Below are 18,943 nucleotides of genomic sequence, written 5' to 3' on the forward strand. Positions count from 1 at the left end.
TAGACCTTCAGCCGGCAGAACAGCAGCCTGTTGTAAGGAACTCCGTAAACATTTGCAGATCTGTGGTTTTCTCCATCCCTGAAACCTGGGCATGAACCTCCCTCGGAATTTAGGATACTGGCTGTGCTTGAAATGCCAGGAGAAGCTGTCCAATCTCTTGACAAGGACCTAGTCCTCTTGGGCTACACTATTGACAACACATGCTTTCCTTTTACTGGGTACCCATTTCTCCTGCTTATCATTTAAACCTCTGTGAGTCTACCATGCCACACTCCTTATAAACCTCTCTTCCTTTTTAAAGATTTGTTTTTATTTGTGTGGGTCCCGCATGTGTGTAGGTGTCCCCAGAGACCAACAGAAGGCACAGATTACCCCCCTCGAAGTTGGTGTTTACAGGTGACTGTGATCCACCCTCTCTGAGGGCTAGAAATAGAACCTTGGACCTCTAGAAGAGCAGCAAACACGCTTAATCCCTGAGTCATCTCTCCAGCCCCACAAAACTCCCTTCTATGGCCACCTGTGAAGAAGCCAAGACGTAAGAGTGATTACCCCATTGTGCAGACGAAGAATGCACTGTTAGCAAGGTCTGCACACACTCCATCCACTCTGAAGATGGAGACGGCAAGAAGATAACTGACAACCATACTCTGAACAGATACCACACGAGGACTTCCCGTTGAGTCAGAGACATGCGTGTTGCTGCATGGTTCCTGGGGACTTTGAAACACAAGTACCATCAAACTCTGAAGTCCTTCCATGATGTTGGGCCATTGCAAGACTGAGGTTTGTGTTATTCAAGAGTATGGACGTGCCCCCTCTCTCCTCTTCTCTCTTTTTCTCTCTATCGCTTCTTCCTCCCTTGTTTCTGAGAAACTACGTCTTCTTGGGGGGCAGAGCAGGAAGCAATAGCAGGGAAACGAACTGATTTTCTATTTCTTCCCTGTTTAAGGCTCAAAGAGATAGAGAATAAAGCCTGTTGCCATGGTTATATAAACATGGGTAAATATCCCTGGCCTGAGGACGGGGGCTGGGGGACATGATTCAGTTTTGCTGAAGAGGAATCAGATGGTTCAGCCTACACCCTCCCTCCCACCTCCTGAAACTCAGTCTAGAGAGAAAATGTGGCTCCCTCAAATGAAAGTAAATATGAAGGGATCTGAGGTTTTGAGACCGGCTGTAGGCATCCTTCTTAAAGACATCTAGAGCTGAAGTGGAACCTTCAGAAGGCATGTGAGCATTTGCTCCCAGCTAGTGGGGATAGTGGTCTGTAGATTTCCTGAAGGTGGGGATGTGCCTCCTGGAACTGGGTCCAAAAGTGTCAATCACTTGGAATTTGCACTCAGATTAGTGAGGGAGGGTAGCCCTCTTGTTCCCACTGCCAGAGCCTGAAGGTCCTGGCACCTATAGAGGAGTTTCAAGGGAGAGGTAGAGCCAGCTGTGCCCCAACAGAGCTCACCCTGCTAAACAATGGAAATCCTGCCGTCCTCCTGGCTTCAGATCCTGTGGCCCCACCTGAGAGGTTCCCACCCGCCAAGTCCTGGCTTGGCTATGGAGGAGGTAGTTCCCAACTTCTCATTTCCACTGGCGACAGAAGAGCTGGGAGATACATGGCCGCACATGTTCTAGAAACTTCAGCATAATAGCGTCCTCCCAAAGGGTGGAGCCGTGTTCCTGTTGCCCTCATTCCTCACCTCCTGTGGCTGTAGAGACCATTAGTCCCCTCCCCCGCTTATAGGCCTCTGGAGCATCAACAGGAAAGGCTGACCTTAGAGATAAACATGTGTTGTTGGAATGTATTCAGATACCACTCCAGAACGACTACTCGGTGTCTGTTTGAACACAATGGGGAGGGGTAGGCTAGACAGAGACTTCACTCTTCTTGGAAGAGGATAACTCCTGGCTAGCATGGCATCTTCCTCTGCTGACTGTAGATGAAGGACTGGCCTCTTGTTGCCAGGAAGGTCAAAGGGAGTGAAGCAGCTTCTACAGTGGGGAAGCCTCTTGGATCTAGAATAAAACATCACTCTGAGTTTGAATAAAAGGGCTTTATGACTTGGTAGAAGACTCAAAGGCACGGGACATAAAGCTCCACGAGAAAACTTTAAAGATTTGGTTTATTGTGTTTATTATTTGAGTGTGTCTGTGTGTGAGTATGTGCCTGAGGAATTTAGAGTCTTCAGCTCTCCCAAAGCTAAGGTTACAGGGGCTCAAAAGTTTGACATGAAGAAGAGCCATCACTCTTAACTGCTGAGCCACCTCTTCAGTCCCAACACTCTGTAAGTTGAATGCTATTCTCCTTGTTTGCCATTGTTTACTTATGTAATGGGAGACTGAGTTCGTTTATCTTCATATTTTGAACGTAGGAAGGCATGAGGGTGGGAGCATGGGGCCGCTAGTCACATTGAATACACAGTCAGGAAGCAGAAGACAATCATCTATTCTCTCCAGTTACGGGCAGAGTGACAGGTCCGAATGAGGGAACAGAACGTGTACCCTGCTTCTACAGCTACACAGAAGAAAGAAGGGGTGTGCCTTAAGGTAGCACTTCACTAAAATGGTGAGACCCACTCAAGGAGATAGTCCTGGTAGGTCCTTGTCCATGGAACTCTCATGGCTGATCCCCTGGTACTGATAAGACACCACCAGATCCATAGTTTAGACTCCTCACGGCTACTTGACTCTAAGATCAGGTGATCAGTCATGCAGTTGCTAATTCTTATGGGAGGGAAATGGAAGGGAGGTGTTGGAGAAAGAAAGGTAGCATTTTGAATAAGCATGTATACATAGCTTCCCAGCTCTCTTACCTCAACAATTCAGTGAGATTTATTGTTGTTATTTATTTATTATCATTATTTGAGAGAGGATCTTGTTTTGCTGCCCTGGTGGGATTCCTTACATCGCCCAGGCAACAATCCCCCTGCCTCTGCCTCTAAAATGTTGAGATTACAGTCATGCTTAGCTCATCTGGAATGTAAAAAATAAGTTATTGTAAATAGCACATGTTTAATCTGCGGGCTGATTGTCATGATCTGGAATTACAGGTAGCTGCGGGCTTGGTGCTTACAACGCCTAAGCTGTGGTTTCTTCGCTCCTTAGGGAACAAATATTTTCCATTTTGTAAACTTTTTTGTTGTCAGAATCCCAACTACAAAGAATACCTAAAGAATGTTAAAGAAAATGAGGCATGTTGGTTCAGGGAAATACTTATGGTATTTGTGCAAACCAATGCTGGTAGATGTCGATTGTACCAAGAAGGCTAGCGGCTTGCTTCCTGGACCCTCCTGAGAACAGTCTGCAATGTCTGCCTCTCTAGAGGCATAGCACTGGCTTCTCTGTAATCTTCCCAGGCCCTGGAACTCAGGGTAAAAGCTATTTTCCTACCTACTACTTGGCCCCTTCCACCAACTGTAAGGAAGCACCAGGGGTTGCCAGCCTGTCAGGGAGAGACTTGTTAGCAAGTGATTAAGGGAGGCTATCTGCTCCTCCTGAGGCTGTGAGGTAAGCAGAAAATGAGGTCAGTTCTCAGGTTTGTCCACTACCAGGCTGGCTCCTCAGTCTCTTCTGGTATTTTGTAGGGGCAAGCACTAATCACTTGTCAACTTGGAGCAGAGTAGAGATTTCAACCAGGACACCCTGAAAGGAACCAGAGCCAAGGATGACAGCTGACAGGCAGAACTCTCTTCTGAGTCTGCAGTGACTACCATCAGCTATGGTCTGTACCAAGAGACTCGGGTTCCCAGATAGGAAAGGCAGGCGGCCAAGAAATAGCGTCACACTTTACAAATGGATGTGCACACCAAAGCATTGGAACTGAGCACACACAGGAGTTGAACGCTGGGGAGTTTGACGGCCTCCTCCTCCCCAGCACCGGGCAGGCTTCCTTTGCTGTGATCATTCCCCCATGAATCATCATCCGTAGAAAACGATGGAGGCAATGGAGGGTGAGTAATGAATTCCCCAAATGGTCTTTTGGGTCTCTGTATGGAGAGGTTTGAAAACAACTTGCATTTGAGATCTCCGATGTACAACATAGAATGTTGGAGCCGCAGAGGACCTTGTAGGAAAAATCAAGGCTTGCGACTCCATGGGGAGGCTGGAAAAGATGATAACCAAACTTGAATCTCTAGTCTGCCAATGGAAACAGTCCTGACATGGCATGCACGGAGCCTCCCTCGTATCAGGCCCACATTTATTTTTTTTTTTTTTTGAAACTAGGGATGTGGACCTTCAGTTCTCCTTTCTTCAGATGAGAGAGGGAAAATATGAGACAGCAACACCTGCCACAGGGGATGCTAGACCCACCCACTGTCACTCCAGAATCTACCCTCTCAGCCGTTCTACTCATGGTGGCCTTGAACCAATAAGGTACCTTCTTTGGGTCTCAGGCTTGTCCTCTATGACTGCTACAGGTTTAAACACTCTTAACAATCTGAATTTCCTGCCTAAGTGTATTATTTTAAAAGCCAGGAAAGCAAGGTACAGAGTGTTAGTGACCTGCCTGAGGTTACCAAGATGCTAATGGTAGAATTAACATAGGAATCTTGCCCAAGAGACTGTGACCACTGCCCCAAGACAAGACCTCCTTCCCTTCCGTCTCCCCTCAACCTGTGGGTCAAGACCCCTTGGGAGGTCACATATTTACATCAGATATTTACATTCATAACAATTACAATTCAAAACAGTAGCAAAATTACAGTTATGAAATACCAATGAAAATACTTTTACGGTTGGGGGGGTCACCACAATAAGAGGCACTGTATTAAAGGGTCACAGCATTAGAAAGGTTGAGAACCACTGTTCTAAAGGAATCCAAATCCTTTCCTTAGAAGTGCCCTATTCAATGTTTTCAGATATATTGGAGATGCTGGGGTTGAGTGTAGCCAATCAGAACACTAAGGAGGAGTTTAAAAGGCCAGCGGTATTTGTCTAATATCCCCTGTTGGTGTACTGGTTAGCCTTTTTTCAGGGCATGAGTGGTGATGTGGGGAATGAGCTCAATGTAGGCCACCATGGCACACACACACGCTCCCCTTGATGATGTTTCCAGCAGTTTGTCTTCTGTGGTGGTTAGTTGTTTGTTTGTTTGTTTGTTTTGTTAACTTGACACAAGCTTAGGTCATCTGGGAAGAAGGAAACTTCAGTTGAGAAAATGTCCTTATGAGACTGGCCTGTAGGCAAATCTGTGAGGCATTTACTCGATTAACTTAACGGCTAATGTGGGAAGGCCTAGGCCACTGTGGGCCATGGCACCCCTGGGCGGCTGGTCCTAGGCTGTATAACCAAGAAGGCTGAGCAAGCCATGAAGAGCAAGCCAGTAAGCCATGTTTCTCTGTGGCCTCTGCTTCCATTCCTGCCTCTAGGTTCCTGCCTTGTGTTTCTGCCCTGACTTCCTTCTATAAAGGGATGTAAACTGAAAGTCAAATAAATACATTCTTTCCTCCTGAGGTGCTTTTGGTTGTGATTTTTTTTTTTTTATCACAGCAACAAAAACAACCTAGGACACCTTCTCTAAGCACATCTGCCACCTCCACGCTGTCTGCAGTCTGCTCATTAACTAGCATGCAGCCTGGGGTATGTAATGAGCATGCCTGGGAGACAAGGTGTGACAAGATCCCAGCTGTACCCAGTGATTGGTGTGCGCCGTCTTTGGCAGAATCCCCATCCCAGTGTGCTCCCTACTGAAGAAGAGATTGAGAGGGGCAATGTGTCAACAGCGTCATTGGTGTGTACCTGAAGTGAGAACCAGGGCATGCAGGAGAGGAATTGCTCTGCTCACAACGGTGCTCTGCCCGTGTGCACGTGTGAGAGCGTATGTGTGGCTCAGACACCCAAGGAGCTCACACCTACTGGCGAGTGGAAAATGAGCTTTGGCAGGTGAGGAACTGGGTGACAGGTGAGGAAGCCAGCAGGGTATCGGTGTTGTCCGCCTACTCTCGCCGTTTGCCGGGGCTGCTAACAATATCTTCCCACCTTGCCTCCTGCCCTTAATTACAATTAGATTGAGTGGGAATGACGCGGAAGGGCTTGGGCGTGTGGGCAAGGGACTTGAGGAGTTGGAATGGCCTCCTGGTCTTTGGAAACTCGCCATGTGTTTTGCAGGTAGGCTGCGCAAGGCCATTTGGGAATTGGTGTTTTCCTGATGGCCCGGTATGCGGGCTGCGCAGCTTACATTCTCGTGGGTGGAAGAAAAGGCCAATCTCTAGGGACCGAATCCTAGGAAATCCTGCCATATGGTGCAAAGCTAGAGGCAGTGTGTGCCAGGACTAGGAAGCAAGAGGCCTGGGTTCCTGGGCCGACTGGAGGTCAGCTCCCTAGTCTTTACTGTCTCAGTTTCTTTAGCAGCAGCATGAAGCTAGCTGTGAAGCTAGCCGTCCTATTGCAGCTTGCCTGTCATGGAGGGAAGGTACATGAAGGCCCTTAGAAATGTCACAAGATGCGTTCTAAATGTGCGCGAGGCCTCAGTGCCAGGGGAATTTGCCAAGCTTCCTGGGAGGCAGCAGTCTGCCTCTGCATCAGCTTCCACAGCCTGTGCTCAGACAGATCCTCAAGCATGGCACAGCCACAAATCCCATCACCTCCCTACAGTCAGCAAATAAGGGAAAGGACGGGCTGATGCTCTGCCTCTGTCTGATCTTCTTACCGGCGCCCGCCTCACCCCTCCCTGCCCCACCCCAGCAGAGGCGATGATCCTGCCGCCTCCCTCTTCTTCTCCAAGCTGTCAGTTTAATTTAACAAGGTTGCAGGAGAGGATTGATTTGATCAAGTCAGTTGCTGTATCTATCCCACTCAGAGGTCCCTCGGTGTCACCACCGAGGCTCAGATTAGACAGTGACAATTATTTCCTTTCTGGCTATTGCCTCCCCCCCCCCCTTTCCCTGGAGGGAGCGAGGGGGCAGTCCAATCTCCTGGGACCTAAGAATAGATGCAGGAGGATCAGAGGAGGCAAACAGGCTCTGACCGCAGAAAGCCCCTCTCCGCGCCTTACATGGCCTTGTTTAAGGCTGAGCAGAAACCCAGAGGGTGGGGAGAGAGCAAACCGTGAGTGGAGCTGCCTTGCAAAGGCTCAGGGCTGCCGAAGGACAGAGCTCTGCCTTCTGACAGCGGGCAGCCAGAGGTGGAAGGGTGGATAGGTGGCTGGGTGCTCTACCCCACCCCACCCCAGCGCAAGCATTTGTGTCCAGGCTTTCATCCTGGATTCAGGGATATCTGAGTGTGGAAGACAATGGCAGGAGCATGGAGAGGCTCCATCCATCCTTCTTTCTGTGGCTTTGTTCTTAGTGAGAAAGTAGGAGTGACGGGCTGCTACCAGGGCTTCCAGGAATACTTGAGTATGAAGTAAGTGGTGTGATGGTAGTGGTCATGCTGGTGTGTGTGTGTGTGTGTGTGTGTGTGTGTGTGTGTGTGTTGTGTGTATCTGTACACGCGCATGTGCGTGCATGCTGGTGATGGTGGTAGTGGCTGTAGGGTAGGGCAAAGGAGGAGAGAAAGCTGTCTCTGGTCCAGAAAGTTTAGAATTCCACAATGAATCTTTCATGACTTGTAACCCTTTTATTTCTCTCTCTTTCTAGGCTGTAGGTGCTAAGTACCTCTGGCTCTCTTGAGTAGCTCACAGAAGAAAAGCAAAAGGGCTCTTAAGCGGAGTCTTTACCAGGGATCGTAAAATCCCTTTTCCTTTGCTCAACTGTGACACCCTCTTCCATTGGCCCAGCAACCGACGGGTGCACCAGTCTCTGGGCCCTTTCCAGAGTCCCCTCCAAGCCACTTATCTCCCACTCAGATATCCAGCAGACCTCACCATGGATAGGAGGCAACTATGATCAGTAGAAATGCTTCCTGACAGCCCCTGAGAGAATCTCTTCCGATGCATATTCTATTGAGCACATTTCATAGAGGGTGACAGCCGCTTTATCAATTAAATTCCACATCCCCGGCTTTAGAGACACCACAAATCTCCTTACCTAATAAATCACAGGTCCCCGGTTATTGTTAAATGTCCCGTCAGTCTCTAATAAACTCCCTGCCAAAAGGGACAGGTTATTTATTATGCTGCTTGGACAAGAATGAATTGGGCCCCTTTCTCAGAAGAAGAGCAAACACACCGCCTTCCTCTCTAAAGATTGGGGCAGTGGTGTTAAATGGGGCAATCAATCAACTCGGGCCTCGAGCAGAGGGGAATCTGGTCAGAGTATATGTGGGAGGGCCGCCTAGGGCTCCGAACCCAAAGCCAGCCATGCAAATTCTCGTAGCCAGGGGTGGTTGTTCAAACTGCAGGGGCTTAGACGGTTGGTGCAGATTGTTCATACCCAGTTCTATTCTGAGGAAGTACTGAAAATTCCATTGGTGTGGCCGTGAGACATTTGTAAAAAAGGTTATTCTCTATGTTAGGAAAGGACAATCGGGATTGAGTCTGGTGTTGGGACAACGCACAGATAAATTTGAGGCAAGGTTGTGTTCTTTTACTGTACATGAACTGGAGAACCGGACAGAGGAAGTGGGAAAGTCTGGGGACAGGGGCCAGCTGAGGTTCAGGGTAAGCAGCACACAGGTGGTGCTGGAGCTGAGAAAGCGAGACCCAGGAGCCGGCAGGTCTGCAAGCCAGGTGCAAAGTGCGCCTTGCCCTTCTCTGCCTCAGCAGACACGAAGCTTAGTGATGCGCCCAGTTTTGCAAATTAAGCTCTAGCTCCTCCAGTTTCCGGCGAATCGAGTCCCATGTCTATTTCCAACTGTGCTTCTCTTCGCTGTTATATAACACGGCCCTCTTTGGAAGAGCATGGCAAGCTCATTTTATATTCCTCGCGGTGACAAACGAGGCATTCCATAACATGGAGCCAATACATCCCTCTAGCCTCTTTTCCCGGAACTGCTGCCATCCCAGCCTCCGTTCACACTGGAGGACTTACCTTCTTTAAGTTTCTGAAGTTCCTGATGCTTCCACGCCCCTTCACAGACTGTTCTCTTACCCAGAATAGCTTCCTGAGACTTGTCTGCCTGCTAAGGTCTCCTGCCGCCCCCACTGCCTGAGGAGTTGCGGGGAGAAGCTGCATCCTGGACGAGGAGTAGAGAATATCAGCCCCACTTCTCCCAGGGATACCAGCTTCAGCTCCAGGTACTGACACTGCCACCTAAGTGCTGGGCTCGGGGAATGAAGGCATCCAGCGGGCTGTTTTCCTCTGAGTTTCAGGCACCCTTTAAAGCACTTTGACTTGGTGTAAGGCTGAGAAGAACGGAGAAGAAAGAGCCGTTACTCTCTGAATCCCCAAAGCTGTTTCCCTCAGTTTCTCAGAACTTCTCACTCCCACATGACAGCCCCACTTTGAGCAATGAGGGACCTGAAAAATGTCAGTACCCGCGCAGGATTTTACACCAGCTTGGGCTGCTTGCATCGTTCGTACTCGATCACCTTTTCCCAGCTGGGCTGCCAGCTCTTTTAAGACAGGCAGAAGAGGTAGGAGTCTGGGCTCTGGTTGGCTTCAGGAACTCTGGAACCCTGAACCGGTTCTCTTCTGAGGAGTTATCAGAGGGCAGTGGCTGTTTTTCATTGCTCTCAACAGTCTCTGTGGGTAACAAAGCTTGGCCACCAAGCTTATCCCTCTTACCTCCTCAAAGCTCACTCTGTTAGAGTTTGAGTGGGAAATGTCCCCAACAGGCTTATGTGTTTCTGGTCCCCGGCGTGTTGTGCAGTTTTGGGGAGGTGGAGGACATGAGGCCCGGATAAAGATGTAGGCCGCTGAGAGTGGGCCTTGAGCGTTACAGCTCAGTCCTCCTTCGGGTCCTACTGTCTGCCTGCTGATTTGCCAAGGTGTGAACAAACCGTGCTGCAACAGCTCCCAAAGTCACAGACCGCCCTGTTCCAGCCATTCCAGCTGCCATGCTTTCTGGGCCCTTTGAATTTACGAACTAGATAAATCTCTCCTCATCGAAGCCGCTTCTGTCAGGTGTTTTGCCACAGCAATGAGAAAAGCAGCCAACGCTAACGCTCTCCCTCCACTTTCCTTCTAAGAAGTTCGAGAATGTGCTATGGCATCTGGAGAGATGGCTCCGTGGTTAAAATAACGACTGCTCTTATTGAGGACTCGTATTTGATTCCCAGAACCCACACGGCAGCTCACAACCGTCTGTGACTCCATTTCCCGGGTACCTGGCACCCCTTTTCTGGCTCCTCAGGTGCCAGGAACACAAACAATTCACAGACACTCATGCAGGCAAAACACCCACTCACAAAAAAAAAAAATAGAAAGAAATGTGCTGGGGTCTTCTGCATCTTAAGGCCTCTGGTTTCTCCTTCTGCGATAAGAGCAACAACTTCTATCCAGTCTCTAGAGTTTTCTAAGATTTCACTAACTCTGGGAAGTTGTGGAAGCCTCTTAATTGCCTCATCTGTAATCCCCTCCCCCTTCTGTAGCAATAGACCTCCTTTGTAGCCTGTAGTTCAAGTTAAATAGGCATTGGTTGTTTAGAAGAATAAGTATACTTCCAATGGACCCAGCAAGATGGCTCAGTTAGTAAATGTGCTTGCTGCCAAGGGTGATGACCTGAATTCAATTTCCAGGACCCACATGATGAAAGGGGAGAACTGATTCCTACAGATAGAGTTTCCAGATTTCCTTAAAGATAGGCAGGACTCGACGGGTTAAGTTCTGATTAGTGAAATGCCATGTAGGAGTGTAGCCGTTTTTTTAGAACATTCCTTTTAAAAAGAGGGCTTCTGGGGCTGGAGAGATGGCTCAGCAGTTAAAAGCACTTGTTCTTGCAAAGGCCCTAGATTCAAGTCCCAGCACCTCCATGGTGGTCCACAACCACCGTAACTCCAATTTCAGGACTATGGTCACACAAGGCACATCTATGCACATGCCAACAGAAAATCATAATCATAAAACAAAACAAACAATGTAAGGGGGCACCTGGCATGATGACCTCTACTCTTCCTGTTTCTATGTTGACACTTCCTTCATCCTACTGTCTGGAATGAAGACGTGATGGTTGGAGCTAGAGCAATCATTTGGTGAGCAGGATGGAAGCTCCGGAGCATGTGAACTTTGTGGTCTTAAGCTACTCTGTCACTTTTACCCCAGACTTCTCTATTAGGGCAAAATGAACTTCCCAGAGAACTAAATTTCTAACTTGGGGTCTCATTTTCAATCAGTCCTAATTTTGACCCCTAGGTCTTTCCTAATTCTTCACATCTGCATTAGCTGGATATCCTTGACTTCCAGAGTACTCTGTGCTTTACACTGAAAGAGGCCACCTTTTTGTGCGTGAGGTCAGTGACTTCAATTGTTTTCTTCTATTTTTATTTATTTATTTTACATACCAATCACAGTTTCCCCTCCCTCCTCTCCTCCCATCCCCTGGCCACCTCCCTCTTATGCCCCCCCACCCCGCCCCATTCACTTCTCTGTCTCCATTCAAAATGAGTAAGGCCTCCCATGGGAGTCAACAGAGCATGATATATCAAGTTGAAGCAGGACCAAGCTCCCCCCCCCCCTTGCATCGAGGCTGGGCAAGGCATCCCAGCATAGGGAATAGGTTTCAAAGAGCCAGCTCATGTGCCAGTGAACAGGTCCTGGTCCCAGTGCTAGGGGCCCCACAGAAGACCAAGCTACACAGTTGTCACATACATGCAGAGGGCCTATGCTGGTCCCATGTCTACTCCCTAGTGGTTGATCCAGAGTCCAAGAGCTCCTACAAGCTCAGGTCAGCTGTTTCTGTGGGTTTCTCTGTGATGATCTTGACTCCCCTTGACCATATAATCCCTCCTCTCTCCCTTCAACTAGACTCCCAGAGTTTGGCCCAGTGCTTGACTGTGGATCTCTGAATCTGCTTCCATCAGTTCTTGGATGAAGGCACCAGCAGTACAGACACCGAGGCAAAGAACACAATTCATAAGACAATACAGCAGCCTACAGCATGGGAAAAGCACTTCGCCAACCCCACATCTGACAAAGGACTGATCTCCAAAATATATAATGAACTCAAGAAACTAGACACCAAAATACCAAATAATCCCATTCAAAAATGGGCTATAGATTTAAACAAAGAATTCTCAACAGAACAATCTCGAATGGCTGAGATATACTTAAAGACTTATTCAACATCCTTAGCTATCAGGGAAATGCAAATCAAAACAACTCTGAGATACCATCTTACACCTGTCAGAATGGCTAAGATCAAAAATGCTAATGACAGCCTATGTTGGAGAGGATGTGGAGTAAGAGGAACACTTCTCCACTGCTGGTGGGAATGCAAATTTTTTTTTTCCAAGACAAGGTTTCTCTGTAGCTTTGGAGCCTGTCCCGGAACTAACTCTTTTAGACCAGGCTGACCTTGAACTCACAAAGCTCTGCCTGTCTCTGCCTTGCAAGTGCTGGGATTAAAGGCCTGTGCCACCACTGCCCAGTTTGGGAATGCAAACTTGAACAGCCATTTTGGAAATCAGTATGGCAGTTTTCTCAGAAAATTGGGAATCAATCTACCTCAGGACCCAGAGATACCACTCTTGGGCATCAAAGGATGCTAAATCATGCCACAAGAACACTTGATCACCTATGTTCATTGAAGCATTATTCATAATAGCCCGAACTTGGAAACAACCTAGATGCCCTTCAACTGAAGAATGGATAAAGAAAATGTGGTATAGCTACACAATTGAGTTTTACTCTAAGGGGGGGGGAGGATAAAACAATGGCATGAAATTTGCAGGCAAATAGATGGAAATAGAAAAAAACTATCCTGAGTGAGGCAATTAGGCCCAGAAAGACAAACACGGTGTGTACTCCTAAGTGGATATTAAATGTAAAGCTAAAGATAACCAGACTACAGTTCACAGCTCCAGAGAAGCTGGGCAACAAGAAGGCTCCTAAGAGGGATGCATGGTTCTCCCTGGGAAGAGGAAATAGATGAGATGTCCTGGGTAAACTGAGGTTGGGGAGTAGAGGAAAGGGGATGGGGATGAGAACATGAGGAATCAGGATAGTCAAGTTGGGGGTGGAACAAAGGTGAGAATAATGAAAGAGGTACCTTGATGGAGGGGGCCATATGGGGTTAAGGAGAAACCTGGTGCCAGGAAAACACCCAGGAACCCATAAGAATGACCCCAGCTAAGACTCCTAGCAATAATGGAGAGGGTGCCTGACCTGACCTTCCCCTGTAATCAGATTGGTGACTACCCTAATTGTTTTGTACTAGATTTACATCTTCAACATTTGAGTACTTTGTAGGGGGTGTTCAGAAGATTTCTATGGATGAATGAAGAAATATGGGTGGATTAATCCAAATACATTGCTGTTGGCTTGAGGGTCAAATGAGGAAAAAGTGATTGCAATATTTGTTTTCTTCTCTGCTTGTCACCTTCCTCAGTTATCCTCAAATGCACGGGAAGCCTCCGGACACAAGCTTTCTGTTGTTGGTTTTTTTGTTTTGTTTTGTTTTTTTTGACATCCAATGAGTGAGATCCTTTAAGCCTCTTCCTGGGCTCAGAAGTAATCCCTGCGAACCTCCACACCCATCTGGGCCTAACTCTTATTTCTTCAGTTCATAGGGCTCTCTCTCTCTGGGTTCCTGCAAAGTCTTTTTTGTTGTTGTTTTGTTTTGTTGTTTTGTTTTCTTTTGTTTTTGTATTTTGAGACAGGGTTTCTCTGTAGCTTTGGAGCCTGTCCTGGAACTAGCTCTTGTAGCCTAGGCTGGCCTCGAACTTACAGAGATCCGCCTGCCTCTGCCTCCCGAGTGCTGGGATTAAAGTCGTGCACCACCACTGCCTGTCCTGCAAAGTCTTTAGGGCATGGCATGAACAAAGTGCCAGAGACTTTGCAGGTCAGGAGAAATTAAGGATTTTGGTTTGACTGGAGGTGGTGGCTTCAACTAGAAGGCTGTATCCTTAGTGTGACCTTGCCAGAGGCCAGGAGGCTGACACAGCCCACCCAACAACAGTCACACACCGCTCTCACATCTCAGCTGCCCTCACATCTCTTCTGCTTATCAAATGATCACTTGCCTTTGTCCTCTGTCTTACAGCGCCCAGCGCCAGCCCATGTTAAGACACAATGTTTGCTGCAAGTTCAACCCCCAGGGAAAATATTTTGTGGTTTTAGCTATAAGTAACACAATTTGATCCCAACAGCAGAACTACACAATATTTGTATCTGCAAAACATCATACACAACAAATGTTCTAACAGAATACCTACAAACTGTAAAATGTTATTTTCTTTAGGAAAAGTGGTCTCTTGGGGGGGAGCGAGCTTCTTTGACAGGGATGGGCATGAGTTTACAGAACCACTGCTGTGAGTACAAGGCCCGCAAGGCCCAGCAGAGAAATTTCAGCAGGAAAGTGCCCTCCGTTCAGTATTTCCCAGGTCCACCAAACCTGGCGCTGAGATAGATAGCCTAAAGCGACCGAATCCCTTGAGAAGCTGATAGTTTATTTACTGGGAGACACAGAAATGTAAACCAATGGAGCCGCTAAGAGAGGGCCTGGGACTGCTCCCAGTGGGAAGTCTTGGGTGCGGGTTAAAGGGCACCAAAAGGAGCAGAATCTGAAACTGGACCCAAACAACCTTAAAAGTTTTTGCAAAAGTCACCTTTTGGTCTCCCCACTGACTTCCACTCCTTGCATGGAGCACACTGTGGGGATTTTCGCTCTGAGCACCTGGTTTTCTATGAGCCATTACTGGGCACAGGCCTGTGAAGTCCATTCCTTCCACTGGAAGCCATCCTTGGCCCAGACTCCATTCTGTTGTACCCAGTCACTTCCTTTCCGTAGCTGAGGAGGTAATTTCAGGGCTCCTGTAAATCTTAGGAAGAGCCTCAGGAAACAGGTTCCCGGATATCGTCCTTATGCTCGGGCCTGAGACCAGATCCATGTGGACTTGGAATGATGTCATCTCACTTTTCTACCTCCCTTTTTACAAAATAGTTTTAACTAAAATAGAATTATGTCACTTCCCCTTTCCCTTTTTATCCTCTAGTCCCTCCCAAGTCCCTTCCCTCAAGCTCCTTCCACACCTCCCACTCTTAATTTGATAGCCTCTTTTTATTATTGTTAGACATTCACACATGTGTATATATATGCATATACATATATATGCAAAAACATATTAAGCACAAGTTGCTGAGTCTTTTTATTGTTTGTGGGTATATGGCTTCAGGGCTGACCACTTTGTGTTGGATACCCAATAAAGGGGCTCATCCCTGGAAGAGGCTAGTTCTCCCTCTCTCAGCAGTTCTTTTTCTAGGGATGGGACCCATGAGATAGCCCCAGTTCTGTGTTAACACGTCTGTTGATACTGGCGTTGTCTGGTCTTGTTTATGCAGCCATTTCTAGGAGAGACTGTTTCACAGCAGACTTCCTGACATGCTGGTTCTTATGACCTGTTTGCTTTCCTCTTCTGTGATGTTCGGGTTTCTACTGGGGCTGAGCAGATCCACTGACCTCTACCCTGTGTCCACCATGGGCTTCATTTGCTGCAAAGAGAAGCTTCCTTCTCCTCTTTCGTTTTTTTTTTTCTCTGTGTAGCTCTGACCATCCTGAAATTCCCTCTCTAGACCAGAATGGCCTCAAACTTAGAGATCCACCTACCTCTGCCTCCCGAGTGTGGGGATTAAAGGTCACCACTGTCTGTCTGGCTAAGAGAAGCTTCTTTGATGAGGGGTGGTAGCTACCCTTACCTGCAAGTTTAAGAATAAGATTTAAAATGTAATTGGGAGTTAGGCTGGTCTAACAAAGTGGTAGCAGCAGGTTCTCGTCTATGATCCATAACCTCATTAGTCCCAGGAAGCTGGCCTAGGTTTCTAACACGAGGTGTGATTTTGCTGCTGTTGAGTGCTATTAGTTGCCACCAATGTGAGAGCCACTCTTGTGCCTTTATGGATATTTTGCCATAATACTGTTGTGCTTCATAGACATTGCAGCTGGTTACGTGTCTTGCCTTCTTTGACTGTGAAATGGAGAAGGCAGTAGCCATCTCATGTGATGTGATTTCCCACAAGAATATGAGCCGAGCCCCGCTGTCACCATCACCACACTCATCTCATTCTTCACTATCACAACCGTCCTCCATCATCAGCAAGATCAAAAGCAGGGCCATGGCTCTTCTGTTTGCTTCGCTTCTCTTCATCTAGAGAGCATCCAAGAACTTCGAGGCCCACTTTTATAGGATCCTGTTTCCCCGTTTTTATTTCTGGAACTGCAATCCCGAAGCACAGAGCACAGATAGAATACCTAAAGACAAAATCAGTGATCCTTTTAAAGATGTTATCAGTGATCCTTTCTAGACATGTATTTACTCTGTAGCCCAGGCTGGTACTCACTATGTACCCTAGGTTGGCCTTAAATTTGGGCTGATCCCCCAGCCTCAGTTTCTCAGGCACTGGACTAGATAGCACAAACTGCCTTGTCCAGCTGCATTAACTGATTCAATGCCAATTCAAGCTGTTCAGTTAACCTCCTTTTTATTGTTTTTAAAAACTACATTCAAAAGATCTTCTGAATATGCCTAACAAATATCAAAACAAACAAAGTGAGTACTTGAATCCTCTCCTCCTATTTCATAAGGGCAAATGCCTTTATTAATATAGTATGAATTCTTTTGGCTATTTTCACTATACATTTAAAAACCAGAATACTGGATATTCTGTAATGGTAGAATAAAAAGTTGAGTATGTATGTGTATGGTGTGGGTATGTGCACATGACAGCATGCATGTGGAGGTCATAGAGAACGTATAGGAGTCAGTTCTCTCCTCTGCCATGTGGGTCTCTGGCTGGAACTCAAGTTGTCAGGCTTGGAAGAAAGCACCTTTACCTGAGGAGCCATCTTCCACAGCGGTAGAAACGTTTTAAAAGTTATGATTTTAAAACCTTGTGGTCAGTACACGTACCAAGTTTAGTATCTTGGTGCTTTTTCAGTGTACAGTTCAAGTGTCAAGGGGAATTATGTTGATGTGAAACAGGGTCTCCCACTCTTGTTTGTCCCCCAAATCCCAAACTCAACATCCACTAAATAACAGCTCTCTTTCTCATCTCCCTATTCTGGCTAACAACCATTCTATTTTCTACATATGTGAATCTGATTCACTCCGTGGGCCCACACAAATGGAAGCATATGGTAGTTGTCCTTCTCTGATTGACTTCTTCACTTGGCATAAGGTCCTTAAGGTTCTTCCATTTTGTAGTGTTTGTCAGAATTGTCTTCCTTTATAATAAGGCTGCTTACTATCCCACTGTAAACCCCACATTTTCTTTATCTTTCCACCTACTTTAGAAAAGCTTTGGTTTCTCATGATGGTAATGTTGGAGTCCGGTGCTAGCCCGGACCATAAATTATTTCTCTACCAGACCCCAACATAAATTATCTCTCTCTGGACCAGCGTGGAGGAGATGGGAGTAAAGACATGACTCACATGGTTTCATCGGGAGGGAGATTCTCAGAGATCCCTCATTATATCCTGAAGAATTCCTCTCATTTATTCTCCAAACAGTCTTTATACCAAAACTTAACTTAAGGGAAGTACATCAGCATTCTGTCTCCTAGGTAACCAGGTGAATGGTTTTTCCTCACGTCCACAACTACCTGTCTGCTCTGTGTGCTAGCTGTCACACAGGCTTGAATTAACATCTCTATCAGGCATCCTCCAAATTACAAGGAAAGGAGCAAAACCACATCCTGACCTTTTGTTAGGTAGTGAGGGCCTGTCTGGCAGGGTTCATGACTGCTCTGGATACCCACCATGGCCCGAGAACTTGGCTGTCACACCATGTAGAAACATGGGCCCACATGGTATGAACATGAACGGGCAAACATCTCGAAAAAGGAAAGGACATGTAATGATCAGTATTAGCTGTCAACTTGACAGGATCTGGAATGACGTGAGGGTGGGCCTTTGAGCCCCGCCTGGGTGATGACCCTTTAGGTGAATTGCTGTGGGAAGACCCATCTTATTGTGGGTGGGACCATTCTCTGGGCAGGTTCCTGGCATGTATGAAGTGGAGAAAGTTGCTTCTCACTAGCAAGCATTCATTGCTCCCTGTTTCTTGAACGCGATGTACTCCGGCCAGCTGCTTCAAGTCCTTCTGCCTTGAGGATCCCAGCATAATGGACTGTATCTCAAACTGCAGTCCAGAAAAACAAAAGAAAACCGTTTTCCCTTAAGTTGCTTTCGTCCAAGAATTTTGTCACAGGGACAGGAGAAGAAACTAGGAAAGGAAGGAAGAAGTGAGGAATGAGTCACTCTTGACTGGGAGTGTGTTCGAATAGTAAAGGGTTTGTAAGCAAAGTTGCTGTTTCAACCCTTGGGAAACAGAAAAGCAGACAAAGGAAGGCATTTCAATGCCTCTGGGGTGCATGGTCTGCACAGAGAAGATTCTGGACGGGGAAGCTAATAGGGAAGGGTGCAATAGTTAGGACAACCAAAAGACCAAGAGTAGAAATAAATTAAAAAGGAGTGGAAGAGGCATTTGGAGACATTATCTGCCAGTAAATTGTTAGAAAGAGGGTGAGAGCAAAGCAAAAGAGAGGAGGCAGAGGCAGGCAGATCTCTGTGAGTTCGAGGCCAGCCTAGTCTACAAAAACTAGCTCCAGAACAGGTTCCAAAGCTACAGAGCAACCCTGTCTCGATAAACCAAATAATAAAAAACGAATTCTCAGATTTGTAATTTGTGGATTAATGGATGAAAGATGTGGACAACTAAGAGGAAGCCTGTGATCTTTAGTGCCATATTGGTTCCTTATTAGCTGTGATCCTTAGTACCTTATTAGTTCCTCTTCTTTCATATGGATAGTAGGTTCTTGCTTCGTGTTTTGTAAATTAGTAAGCATACAGCATCCATCTTCCGAACCTCTTCTAGTGAAATTTCCTTGCCAAAGATATTTCTACACAATTGGGATGTGGGGACATCAGTGCATGTATGGGAAACAAGACCAGAATTAACTGAACGACAAATGAGGTTTG

The 18,943-nt window shown here is 46.9% G+C and overlaps 1 long non-coding RNA gene across 1 annotated transcript; it reads left to right on the plus strand.

The window, feature by feature from the left end:
* Window positions 1-209: 209 nt before the first annotated feature.
* LOC146891257 (uncharacterized) lies at window positions 210-13,391 on the plus strand. Its single transcript, XR_014997648.2, has 7 exons — window positions 210-783; window positions 3,576-3,941; window positions 4,216-4,365; window positions 5,482-5,874; window positions 7,569-9,106; window positions 11,163-11,260; window positions 11,775-13,391. It is a non-coding gene; the product is annotated as an uncharacterized LOC146891257 (long non-coding RNA).
* The last annotated feature ends 5,552 nt before the right edge of the window (window positions 13,392-18,943 follow it).

Source organism: Myodes glareolus, chromosome 17 (assembly GCF_982192425.1).
Source record: "Myodes glareolus chromosome 17, mMyoGla1.1, whole genome shotgun sequence".
Lineage (NCBI taxonomy): Eukaryota > Metazoa > Chordata > Mammalia > Rodentia > Cricetidae > Myodes > Myodes glareolus.